Source organism: Galeopterus variegatus, unplaced genomic scaffold, assembly GCF_000696425.1.
Source record: "Galeopterus variegatus unplaced genomic scaffold, G_variegatus-3.0.2 Scaffold2832, whole genome shotgun sequence".
In the NCBI taxonomy this organism is placed as follows: domain Eukaryota; kingdom Metazoa; phylum Chordata; class Mammalia; order Dermoptera; family Cynocephalidae; genus Galeopterus; species Galeopterus variegatus.
Window position 1 is genome coordinate 209262 of NW_007728943.1, and position 12927 is coordinate 222188.

The window sequence follows — 12927 nt, forward strand, 5'->3', positions numbered from 1 at the left end:
AAAAGACCAAAAAAAAAAAGACTTGCTGGAGATATCCCTGAAGAGGCCTCTTCAGTGAGAAAAAATATAGAAAATTGGGGATGGGATTATCGAAGGAAATCATAAGGGAAGAAGGAAAGTAGTTTAGATGTATATATTTAACAAGGATTTAAGCCAAGGGTTGCGATCCCCTTACCGGTCACAAAAAAGACCAAAAAAAAAAAAGACTTGCTGGAGATATCCCTGAAGAGTCCTCTTCAGTGAGAAAAAATATAGAAAATTGGGGAGGGGATTATCGAAGGAAATCATAAGGGAAGAAGGAAAGTAGTTTAGATGTATATATTTAACAAGGATTTATTGAGTACCAAGGACTAAGTCAGGTTTGGGGAGGAACTCATAGTCAATAATAATAAAAATTTGCCAGGCACTATGATCAACAGTTTACACTTAATCCTCACAACAACCCTATGAGATGGATTGTATTATCATTCCCATTTTTCAGATAAGGAAAATGAGGCACAGAAGGATTAAGGGAATTGGGCAATGGCCAATAGAGCTAGAAAGTGGTAGAAGGTCATATAAGCAGAAAGTAGTAGAAGTGGGATTCAAACCCAGTCAGTCTGTTTCTGAAGCTTAACTCTTCCCCATTGTATTACAATTCTTGTCAAACTAGGAGCCAGTAGGGAAAGTGGTTTCTCCAGAAGGCCAGGGTGACTGAGCTCAGTTTAGACCCCTGGAAGAAAAGGACTTTGAGAGTTCATGAAAGCAGGACAGAGCAGGCAGCTGAAGCACGTGCATGAAGACGACAGACTACAAAACTGAACAAGGTACCTGTGATGGCTTCACTTGTAAGTAGCTCCATGAAGACTCCCACTGCTATTGTGTAGGAGTATTGCTGTGGTAGGTATATTCCCGTCCTGCTGCAGACTCAGAGGAGCGGCTTGGGGGCTGAACTCTCACAGCCCCCTCCAGAGTGCTAGCCACCTCCCAGCTCCCAATCAGCCACTTTAACCAACTCACCCTTTTCTGAAAAAGCAAAAGATAGATTCAAAGACGAAAATGAGACATTCTCCTATTTAATGTAATTCTATTTTCTTTCCAGAATTTGAAAAGGGCAAACCAAGGCATTCTTGATGGAGAGCACAGAAACTTAAAAACTTCTAGAAATGATACAAAACCTCCAAGGACCTAAGAGGTTTGATTTAAGAGTGATATAAGCAATAGAATATAGCACATAAACTCTAATGACTTTACAATTTCTTTTTTCTTTTTCTTTCTTTTTTTTGGGGGGGGGTTGTTTTTTTGGCAGCTGGCCTATATGGGGATCTGAACTCTTGTTCCTGGTGTTATCAATTCCAGGCTCTTCCAAGTGAGCCACCAGCCAGCCCTCTTTAATGATGTTAAAGGCCTCCTTAGGGGCTGGCCAGTTAGCTCAGTTAGTTACAGTGCAGCCAAGGTCACAGATTAGAATCCCTGTACTGACCAGCCGCAAAAAAAAGAAAAAAAAAATGCCTGCTTAGCCTGTTTGTAGGGCAGTATACCAGCAACCAGAAAGAAAACTGCAGCCTCACAATATCACACCGTAGACTCTCAGAGCCATGAGGACCTTGAAGAAAGTCTAACCCCTCACTTGACATTGGCCCAACTCATTACTGCTCTGAAAGAAGCTGACATTATATAAGCATTCAGTTGATAAAGAAGCATTGTTCGGAAATTCTGTATGCCAAAAGACAACATCACAGAACATTTACATGCCACTAATTTCCCAAACAAGAAAATTACTAGCTGATTATAAATTCTGCCATCACGGGCCGGCCCGTGGCTCACTCGGGAGAGTATGGTGCTGATAAATTCTGCCATCACATAGGCATCAGGGCACTATTGGACACACATTGTCTGAACACACCAATGCCCTGATCTAGGTGAGCTGCATGTGAGTCTTCTCTTTGTTAGGGCTGTGTTCTGCATTACCACCTCAGCGGTGTGGCTTTTGCCTTCCTTTTTTCTCTATCCCAGATCTACCTTGTCATATACAAATGTTTCCCCTGGGTATCCAGAAACAGGTCTGAGCAGCCAAAGATAACTACCTGGTCTCCTGCTATAAAATATCTTACGGAGGGGAGTTAAGAGAAGCTGAATAAGCTTTCAGTCAAGGATTTTCTGTACAGTTCGCTCACATTTCTCTTTTTAATGTAACCATTCAAGCTATGACACAAAGCATACAAATTACCCTTACTACTTTGTTTCTAGGGTATGGTTTAAACATTTTTAGATTAGTAGTAAATAATTACCCTTTCTTTTTTTTTTTTTTTTTTTTTTTTTTGACTAAAGAGCTATCTCTTCTGCATCACCTGCACTGGGAATCGCCTCTCAGTTTTAAGTGCTCACCTTCAAACAACCTTGAGTGTTTTAGAAGACAGGACAGATGCTCTGCTTTCACAACAGCTTCCTTGCATTTTCTACCTGCCTTTCCAGCTGTTAGCTAAGAACAATTTACACTGTTGGGATTGGTTCCTGTAGGTGCCTGACCTACCTTTGTGTGCTTCATTTCCTCCCTGTTTGCCTCAAACTGGAAAATCCACCTTCTACTTCTTAAGGCTAAAAAGAACCCTCTCCCTTGTCTGCAGAGACACCTGCCGGTCAAATTTCTAAACTACATGAAGCCTAAATACTGACTCCCTTTTCTGTTTTACTAAGGCCCCCTAGTCCTTTCTATTTAAACCGCAGGCAACTGAAAACCACAAACCTACATCAGGAGCCAGAAAGCTAGAATCCAAATGGAAGCTGGCTCCAGGAAGCTGAATTTCTTTATGGCCAAATAGAAAATACAGTAGGATAAGTGTCCAGTGATGCTTTAGGCTTAGGTAAGAGTCCAAGCTGTGATTTTGTGCCACTCAAGGATGTCACCATTTATCCCAAAGTTCTTGTAGCATTTTTTAAAAATTATCTTTCTTTTCTTTTCTTTTTTTTCTTTTGGTGGCTGGCCAATAAGGGATCCAAACCCCTTGAGCTTGGTGTTACAACACTAAGCTCTAACCAACTGAGCTAACTGGCCAGCCCTAAAAAAAATCCTTAAAGATGCAATTATTTTCATTTATTTTTATTTTAAAAATAATTTTATTCATTTGGCACATTTAAGGGTCAAGCTGTAATAATGAGTAAAAGATTTTACAGTTAGACTTGGACTTTTCATAAGATTTTCCACTTACAAGTTTACTTCTGACCCTCAGTTTCCTTCTCTGGAAAATCACTCCTACCTCAGGAGGTTGTTAGGAGAATTAACTGTCATAAATACATAACAGGGCCTAGATTAGTTTGGTACATAGTATTAATTCAAGTATTAATTTCCTCCTTCAAAATGCCAAAAGCAAGTAAACAATAACCTGCTGCTTTCCAAATCATTTTCAAAAGATCAGGAATAATCGAGAATAGAATTAGGGCTATGAAAATGAGTTAACTTCAAAGTTAAAGGGAGAAAGTGATCATTTTAAATGTGTTGGAGTTGGCCAGTTAGCTCAGTTGTTCAGACCGTGGTGCTGATAGATAAATGTTTTGGTTTGGTTTACTAAGCAAATGTAGTTCAGTCTTTGGAAGCTGGACATATTTGTGTTTGTGATACAACTTTGCAAGTCCAATGAAAACATTCTTACTCTCAAACTTTATAAAGTAGTTATTATCCTCACTTTATAGATGGTCAAGTTACTTGCCTTATCTTATGATTGGCTCATACAGCCAGTAAGTGATGAATCTGAGAAGCAATCCCAAGGCTGCCAATCTCTGAAGCCAGTTGTCTTTCCACACTTTAGAATACACCAGTGTCTGTGGTCTGTTAAAAAAAAATCAAAAAAATGATTTTTTTTCTTCTAAAATGTATTTCAAGTATATATATATGAAAAATACTAAAATATTTATATTTTTGCTGTGTGACAATCTGCTTAAGAAACTGGGTGCATCCCCAAACTTTCTGCAGAATGGAAGTGCTCTGTGAGAAGTCGATAGGAGCTCTATGAGAAAGAAAAATTCAGGGCCGAGCCCGTGGTGCACTCGGGAGAGTGCGGCACTGGGAGATCAGCAGCGCTCCCGCCGCGGGTTCGGATCCTATATAGGGATGGCCGGTGCGCTCACTGGCTGAGCGTGGTGCGGCCGGTCTCAAAAACAAAACAAAAAAAACCCATATATGTAAAAAATGACTAATTGTTTTTATACTAGTCTTTAATTTTATTCAATAATCTGCTTTTAAGAAACTAAACACCCATACGTGATTTTTAACTTTTTCAAAATAAAATTAAAATACCCTAATTTATTTTTATTCTTAATGAAGATTACACCATTGAGTTAAATTTTAAGTTAAAAATAGGAGCAGGATATGATGAGGTAGGATAAAGGAATTTGAGCCATATGGTGAGGGTATCCCAGAGCTGTGACAGGCCCCACCCAACTCTAAAGCCCAAGAGACTCAAGCCACATTCCTACAAGAGCTGGATGTGGAAATCAAAGTAAGTATCAAATACTCTACCCTTACATTTTATACCAACTTTAGTAACAGCTTTGATTTCTCTAGAGGTTATCTGCCAACAACTTCCAAGAAACAAGTGCTTGTGGATTCATTGTTTGGGAAAGTCTAAACTCTCACAGCAGGGTACGCAAACTCCTTTGCGACCCGGCCCCAATCTGCTTTTTTTTTTTTTTCCTTTTTGTGTTTTTTCGTGACTGGCAACGGATCGCAACCCTCAGTGTTCCCCCCCCCCCTCGCTCAGCCAGTGAGCAGTCGGTCTGTATGTGGGATCCGAACCCTCGGCGGGAGCGCCACCATGCTTCCCAAGCGGCGCACTGTAGCAGTGCGCCACCGGGCCGGCCCCCCAATCTGCTTTTTCAGCTTCTCATATTTCCCCTCCCAGCACTACCACAGGCTCCTTTATTATTAAAATACATTATGTTCTGGCTGCCCCATGGCGCACTCAGGGGGGTGCGGCGCTGGGAGCGCAGCGACGCTCCCACCGCAGGTTCGGATCCCATATAGGAAGGGACGGTGTGCTCACTGGCTGAGCGCGGTGCGGGTGACACCACATCACGCCGGGGGTTGTGATCCCCTTACTGGTCATGAAAAAGACAAAAAAAAAAAAATACATTATGTTCTTACTCCTTAACCTTTGCTCCTGCTTTTCCTTGTGTTTGGAAGCTTACCCATCTGTTACTTGAAGTTACCTTTAAGATCTAGAAATTAGTCACAGTTTTTTCTGAGTCTTCCAAGCATTTTATCTATTCAGAGTACAAGCTTTGAAGCCAGATTAACTGGGTTCAACTCCTGGCTTCACAATTTATTAACTGTGTGATCTGAAGAAAATTAGCTAATATCTCTGGGCCTCAGTTCTTCAACTGCAACATAGGTATAATAATAGCACCTATATTCATAGGAGTGTTGGGAGGATTAAATAAATTACTACCTATAGAGTACATACAATGGTGCCTGGCACAAAGTTGGTGCTCTATAAAATGATTACTAAAATTATTATATTATAAATAATAATCTACTATAGTATTTTTAACAATCTAACTTACTTTACATGTATGGCTCTCTGACTAGACTGCAGTCCCCAAATAGTCAGAAACCATATCTGTTTAGTTCACTATTCTATATCCAGCACTTAACACTGTGCCTGGCACATAATAAGTGCTCAATAAATATTTCTTTTCTTTAATGTATTTTTTAAAATTTTTAATTGACAAATAATAATTGTATATATTTATGGAGTATGATGTGATTTTTGATATATATTTACATTCTGGAATAACTAAATCAAGCTAATTAACATATTCATCACCTCATATGCCTATTTCTTTGTGGTGAGAACATTTAAAATCTACTCTTTTAGCAATTTTTTTTTTTTTTTTAAAGATGACCGGTAAGGGGATCTCAACCCTTGGCTTGGTGTTGTCAGCACCACGCTCAGCCAGTGAGCAAACCGGCCATCCCTATATAGGATCCGAACCTGCGGCCTTGGTGTTATCAGCACCGCACTCTCCCGAGTGAGCCACGGGCGGGCCCCTCTTTTAGCAATTTTGAAATATACAATACATTATTATTAACTGTAGTCACCACATTGTGCAATAGATCTCTAAAACTTATATCTCCTGTCTAACTGAAACTTTGAACAACCTGGGGGTGAGGAATGGGGAGATATTATTCAATAAGTGTTTGTTATATAAATGAATGTCTCCGCATTAAGTTGTGATTTCCTTGAAGCCAGGGACTTCTATATGCCCGGAACATTACTTCATTACTTTATTTCTATATGCCCAGAGCCTAACACAGGGCTGGCCCACTGTAGCACTCAGTATATATTGGCAAATAAAGCAAGAGAAAGAGAACTTTTATTCTAGGGTGTATATTCTCCCTTCTAAGGGTTCAGATAGTCATGACTGGACCTCTGGAGCTGCCATCCAAAATCTAACTTGGTCTGAACATTTTGCCTTGTAGGAAAGAGATGTGAGGAGCCCAAGGCACTTCCACAGAAACCCAGGGAAAAGTGGAGGGTTTGAGGGGCAATCAAGCACCCTCCAGGAGATCACATGCAGAGCACAGCCCAGGACTTTGTGCCTTCAAAGAGACAGAAGACTGGGGAAAAGGCAGGAGAAGGGATAGTTGGGAAAGACCCAGTTCTGACTTAGATACAAGGGAAAAGAAAAGATGGCAGGTTCCTTCTAACTACTGTTGAAACACTACACCAAAGCTGCATAAAAGCTAAAAATAATTTCCCCAAAGAGGTAAATGAATCTCTTTCTGTCCCCAGCACAATTAGGAAATTTTATTTATTTGCTGTTATTAGATCCTTTTTAACCAGGTCTCAGGGAAAATAAAGGCTTTTAGGGCTGGCCAGTTAGCTTAGCCGGTTAGAGCATGGTGTTGTAACACCAAGGTCAAAGATTCAGATCCCAGTATGAGCCAGCTGCCAAAAAAAACAAACAAAATAAAAATTTTTAATTAAAATTTATCTGTCTGCTCTTGCCACTTCTGTTTAACATTGTCCTGGAGGTTCTAGAAAGGGCAACTAGGGAAGAAAAAGAAATAAAAATGTATTCAACTGAAAAGTAGGAAGTAAAACTATCTCTTTTTTGCAGATTTGATCTTGTATATGCAAAATCCTAAGGAATCCACTTTAAAAACCATTTGAACTAATTAATGGCTTCAGCTAGGTTGCAAGCTATAAGATCCATATACAAAAATCAATTATATTTCTCTAAGTTAACAATAAACATTCTGAAATGAAATTAAGAAAATAATTCCATTTATAATAATATCCAAAGGAAGAAAATAAGGTATTCATTTAACAAAAGAAATGTAGGACTTGTACACTGAACACAACAACACATTGTTAAATAAAGAAGATCTAAATAATTGGAAAGACATCCCATGCTCATGAATTGAAAGAAATAATATTGTTAAGATGGCAATACTCCTCAAATTGATCTATATTTTGAATGTAATTGCTAGCAAAATCCTAGCTTGCTTTTTTCTTCAGAAATTGACAAGTTGATCTTAAAATTCATATGGAATTATAGGGATCCAGAATAGCTAAAACAATCTTTAAAAAAAGAACAACAACAAAAAAAAAGAGTGAAGTTGGAGGCTCACACAATTTCAAAACTTACTACAAAGCTACAGTAATCAAGACAGTGTGGTACTGGCATAAAATAATATAGATCAATGGAATAGAAGTGAGAGTCCAGAAATAAACCCTTATATTTATGATCAATTGATTTTTGACAGGGATACCAAAACAATTCAATGGGGAAAGAATAGTCTTGTCAACAAATGGTACTGGTACCATTAATCATTAGGGAAGTGCAAATCAAAACCACAGTGAGATAACATTTCAAACCCACTAGGATAGCTAAAATAAAAAAGACAGACAATAACAAGTGTTGGTTAGGATATAGAGACACTGGGACCCTCATATATTGCTGGTGAAAATGTAAAATGGTACAGCCACATTTCAGAAAACATTTTGGCAGTTCCTCAAAAAGTTAAACATGAAATTACCATTTGGGGCCGGCCCGGTGGCGCACTGCTACAGTGCGCCGCTTGGGAGTGCGGCGGCGCTCCCACCGAGGGTTCGGATCCCACATACAGACCGGCAGCTCACTGGCTGAGTGAGGTGCGGGCGCAACACTGAGGGTTGCGATCCGTTGCCGGTCACGAAAAAAGACAAAAAGGAAAAAGAAATTACCATTTGACCCAGAAATCCCACTCCTAGGTATACGCCCAAGAGAACTGAAAACATATGTTCATACAAAAATTTGCACATGAATATTCATAGCAGCATTATTCATAATAGCCAAAAAGCAGAAAACACACAAATGTGCATCAACTGATGAGTGGATAAATAAAATGTGGTACATTCATACACTGGAATATACAGCAATAAGAAGAAATGAAGTACTGATGCTGCAACATGGATGAACATTATGCTAAATGAATGAAGTTAGACACAAAAGTCACATATTGTATGATTTCATTTATACAAAATGTCCAGAATAGGTAAATATGTAGAAAGTAGGAGAGGATTACTAATGGATATAGCATTTCCCTCTAGGGTGGTAAAAATGTCGGAAACATATCATGGTGATGATTGCACAAATCTGGGAATATACTGCAACTATAAAACTGTACCCTTTAAGTGGGTGAATCTTGGGCCGGCCCGGTGGCGCACTGCTACAGTGCGCCGCTTGGGAAGCGCGGCGGCGCTCCTGCCGAGGGTTCGGATCCCACATACAGACCGGCCGCTCACTGGCTGAGCGAGGTGCGGGGGCAGCACTGACGGTTGCGATCCCGTTGCCGGTCCCAGTCCAGTACGGGCGCGACACTGAGGGTTGCGATCTGTTGCCGGTCATGAAAAAAGACAAAAAAGGAAAAAAAAAAAAAGTGGGTGAATCTTGTGATATGTGAATTAGATGAGGGTACTTCAGAAAGTTCATTATGGGGGCCGGCCCGGTGGCGCACTGCTACAGTGCGCCGCTTGGGAAGCGCAGTGGCGCTCCCGCCGAGGGTTCGGATCCCACATACAGACCGGCCGCTCACTGGCTGAGCAAAGTGCGGGGGCAACACTGAGGGTTGTGATCCATTGCCGGTCACGAAAAAAGACAAAAAGAAAAAAAAAAAAAAAAAAGAAAGTTCATGATGGGCTGGCCATTAGCTCACTTGGGAGAGCATGGTGCTGGTAACACCAACGTCATGGGTTCAGATCCCCATACTGGCCATTTGCCACAAAAGAAAAAGAACGTAGAAGGATTTGTATTATTTTTCTTTTTGGGTTTTTTGTTTGTTTGTTTGTTTTTTGTTTTCTTTTGGTGGTTAGCCAGTATGGGGAACAGAACCCTTCACTTGGTCTTAGCCAAAAGGCCAAGAAGTGATGAACTGAACCCTCAACCTTGGTGTTACAGGACTGTGCTCTGACCAGCTGAGCTAACTGGACAGCCCTGTATTATCTTTTAATTCTATTTTTCCATGAATTTTTTGAAGTACCCTTATATCTCAATAAGGTATGAATTTCACACCAAGGTCAAGGGTTTGGATCCCCAAACAAGCCAGCCCCCACCAAAAAAATCTGAGTAGAAAAAAACAAACTCAGGGCTGGCCAGTTAGCTTAGTTAGTTAGATTCCAGTGTTATAACACCAAGGTGCAGGGTTCACGTCCTGAGTTATTTTAAAAATTTTAAATAACTCATCAGGAAAAAAATGATCTCCTTTGCCTTCGGAGACCTAGCTAAAGGGAGTTCAATAAAGACCTAGCTAAAGGGAGTTCAATAAATCTTTACATATATATACGTATATATACACACACATATATATATGTATATACACATACATATGTATATACGTATATATACGTGTATATATGTAAAGATGTACATATATATCATGTTCGGATCCCTGTATCAGCCAGCCAGCCAAAAAAAAAAAAAAAATGCTCTAACCCCCTGGGCTAACTGATCAGCTCTATACATATTCTCAAGAGTTCCATCCAAGCACCAAGGGAAGCCAGTGATGAGAGTTAAAGTCCACACTACTTTTGGATATGTAGAATACTGACTCAGAATCAGTTTCATTTGTATAAAGAGCACACAGTGTGAAGGAGGAATATATGAGAAACATGTCAGGGAAGGAGCCCTTTACAGGAGGAAGAAATAAAATTTCTCCCTATTTCCATTCAGCAATTTTACTGAGCAAGAGCTCTCCAATATATAAATCCCACTCCATCCGTGACTTAATGGGCCATGCAGCCGATCCCACTTATTCCTGGAAAAACCAGCCACCCTGCCATGGATGGAGTCCCTGAAGAATTTGTCATGGTTATAAACAGCTCAGCTTGTTCAGTAGCAGTAGCCATGTCTGCTTATTTCTTGTCTATCCCCTGTTGATAGTCCTCAAGGGTTGTCAATTGCAGTCTCATTTTGGAGGTGGTCTCATGGGCTGAATTATTTTCAGCTACCGTGTGTTTACCTAGTACCCTGTTGACTTGGGGAGGGGCAGAGTTGAAAATGTATAGGACTAAAGCTGCTGTTTCACAGCTAAACCTAAGAGGAGATGATGAATTACACACCCCCTCCCTTGGTGGAGCTAAGCTAGAAAGATAATAGAAAGAGGTTAGCAGGGTTTCCATAGAAGTCAGTTCAGAATGGCTGTGCACAGCGCACCAAAAATAGTGAGATAAAGGAAAGCCCTAAAACAGAACAAAACACATCACTTGACTTCAAGTTATGTAAACCAACAAGCCATACATTGTGTAGATGAACTAGATTCACTGAAATAAACTCTCTGTCTTTGAGAAGCTGGTCATGAGCCAATCTCTCATAATAAATCTCTTTCTACATATCTATTTGTATCCTATTGGTTTTGTTTCTCTGGAGAACCCTAATACATTCACCATGCACGTCTAAATGTTGAAAGGTGCCTTTTACTACACAGATCTTAGAGTAAACATTCAACTATTAATTCTCTAATACCCAGAGTGCCAACAGAGCTTGAAGAGAGCCTTGTTAACACCACTATGCCAGGCTACAATCTGGGCAGCACATCTTCCTGGCAGGTAGTTCTTGCCTATACTTAGAGCATCTTCTGCTCCTGCTTTTTCCAAAGAAAGCTTTCTCTGTGTTCTGCCTTGCTCCAGAGACCTAACAGAGACAGAGAATCCTTAATTCTTTCCCCGGTGAATAGGTTGTTCAGTGTCCCTTATGCTATCCAAGAAAAGTCAAAAACAGGTGGTAGCTGGGGATGCAATAGAACTAGTTCATTCACAGCCTTTGCCCACTGAAGATTCCTACCAAAGATGGTTGCCAGGGTTGCTTAGGAAACTTGCAGCAGTAAATCTCAAGTGGCCTGGTGGTTGCCACAGGTAGCACGCTATCTTCCCTGAAAACAAACGACAAGTGCTTTCTTTGCATCCTTCAAACATCAGGAATGAAGATATGGGGGTAGGGAGAAAACTTGTTCCTAATTCTGAATTCATTTTAAAGATGACTGCTCAATGAACTGGAAGCTGAATATCCTTTAGGATTTCCTAAAGTGGAAAGGAGTTCACTCTCCTGTTTTGGGAAGAGAGATCACTAGCAATATAGCTAAGTGACAAATAAATCAAATGAAACTTAATGATGAAAGTTTCCTGCTACTTAAATGTAACCAAATAGAAGATGTATAAATCAGTGGCTCTTAATAGCTAGGTAATCATCTAGGGAATTTGCTCCAGTAATTCTAGTTCAGTAAGTCTGAGATGAGGGATAGGCAACAGCAGCCTTTCTTACTCTTCTCTCCACCATTGTCAAGAGTCTGCAAGCAACTTATTCAACCTAAATTTTGGAGCCTACATCAGACTTGCAGAAATGATTAGAAGTATCAAAGAACAAAATTACAACAAATTTAGTTAAAGATCTCAATTGGCTTTATCACAATTCTAGAATTAGCAAAATGTTATTCCATAAAATAGAATCTGTTCCAAGGTGCCCAGCAGAGGAAGTTGATTTGATAAACAAAAAAAGGCTGAAGAAAGCAGAAACAAAGAACAAAAAGTGGATTGGTTGTTTCAAAGTTACTTTTCTTATAGGATGGGGACAGGAAGACAGAACAGTAGAAAAATAACCGACTAGTTAATGTCAGATTACTTCAGGCTTTTTTGTGTAAGAATTAAAGCAGAGAGACAGCCTAGTGGTGACCACTGACCACTGAACCACCGAAGGAAGTGCCCCAGGCTCTCCCATGGCGGGGGGGGGGACCCCCAGGGCCTCAGCCATTCCGCCACCCCCACCCCATCCCCGATACATGCAACCAGGCCAAAGATGACCACCAAGCCACAGCAAGAAGGGCCCCAGGTTCCCAAGCTGGGATGGTGGGGGATGAGGGCTTTTGCCACACCCCCCTGACATCTGCACCCAGCTCAGCAATGAGACCAAGTCACCACTGGAAGCTCCCTGGTCTCCCCTGTGGGAATAAGGGGGGTGCCACAGGCCTCAATCCCACCCGTCCTCCTTCCTCTTTCTTCCATCACATTTCCTTCCGCTTTCCCCTCTCCCCCTTCCCTCCCAGCTGCTCCACAACAACATCTTAGAATGTAAAAGTAATATTTAAAAGTAAATAAATAAAAATAAATGAAGCAGAGAGAACTTCATTACCATACTTACTGAAGATCATTTTTTTTTCTCTTTCTTTTTTTTTTTTTTTGGTACCTGGCTGGTACGGGGAATCCAAACCCATTAACTTGGTTTCCCAAGGTTGGGCTCTAACCAACTGAGCTAACCGGCCAGTCCTCCTAATGACGATTAAAACTGGCCTGTTTGGTGGGCCGGCCCGGTGGCGCACTGGATAAGTGCGCCGCTTGGGAAGTGCGGCGGCGCTCCCACCGAGGGTTCGGATCCCACATACAGACCGGTTCCCGCTCACTGGCTGAGCGAGGCACG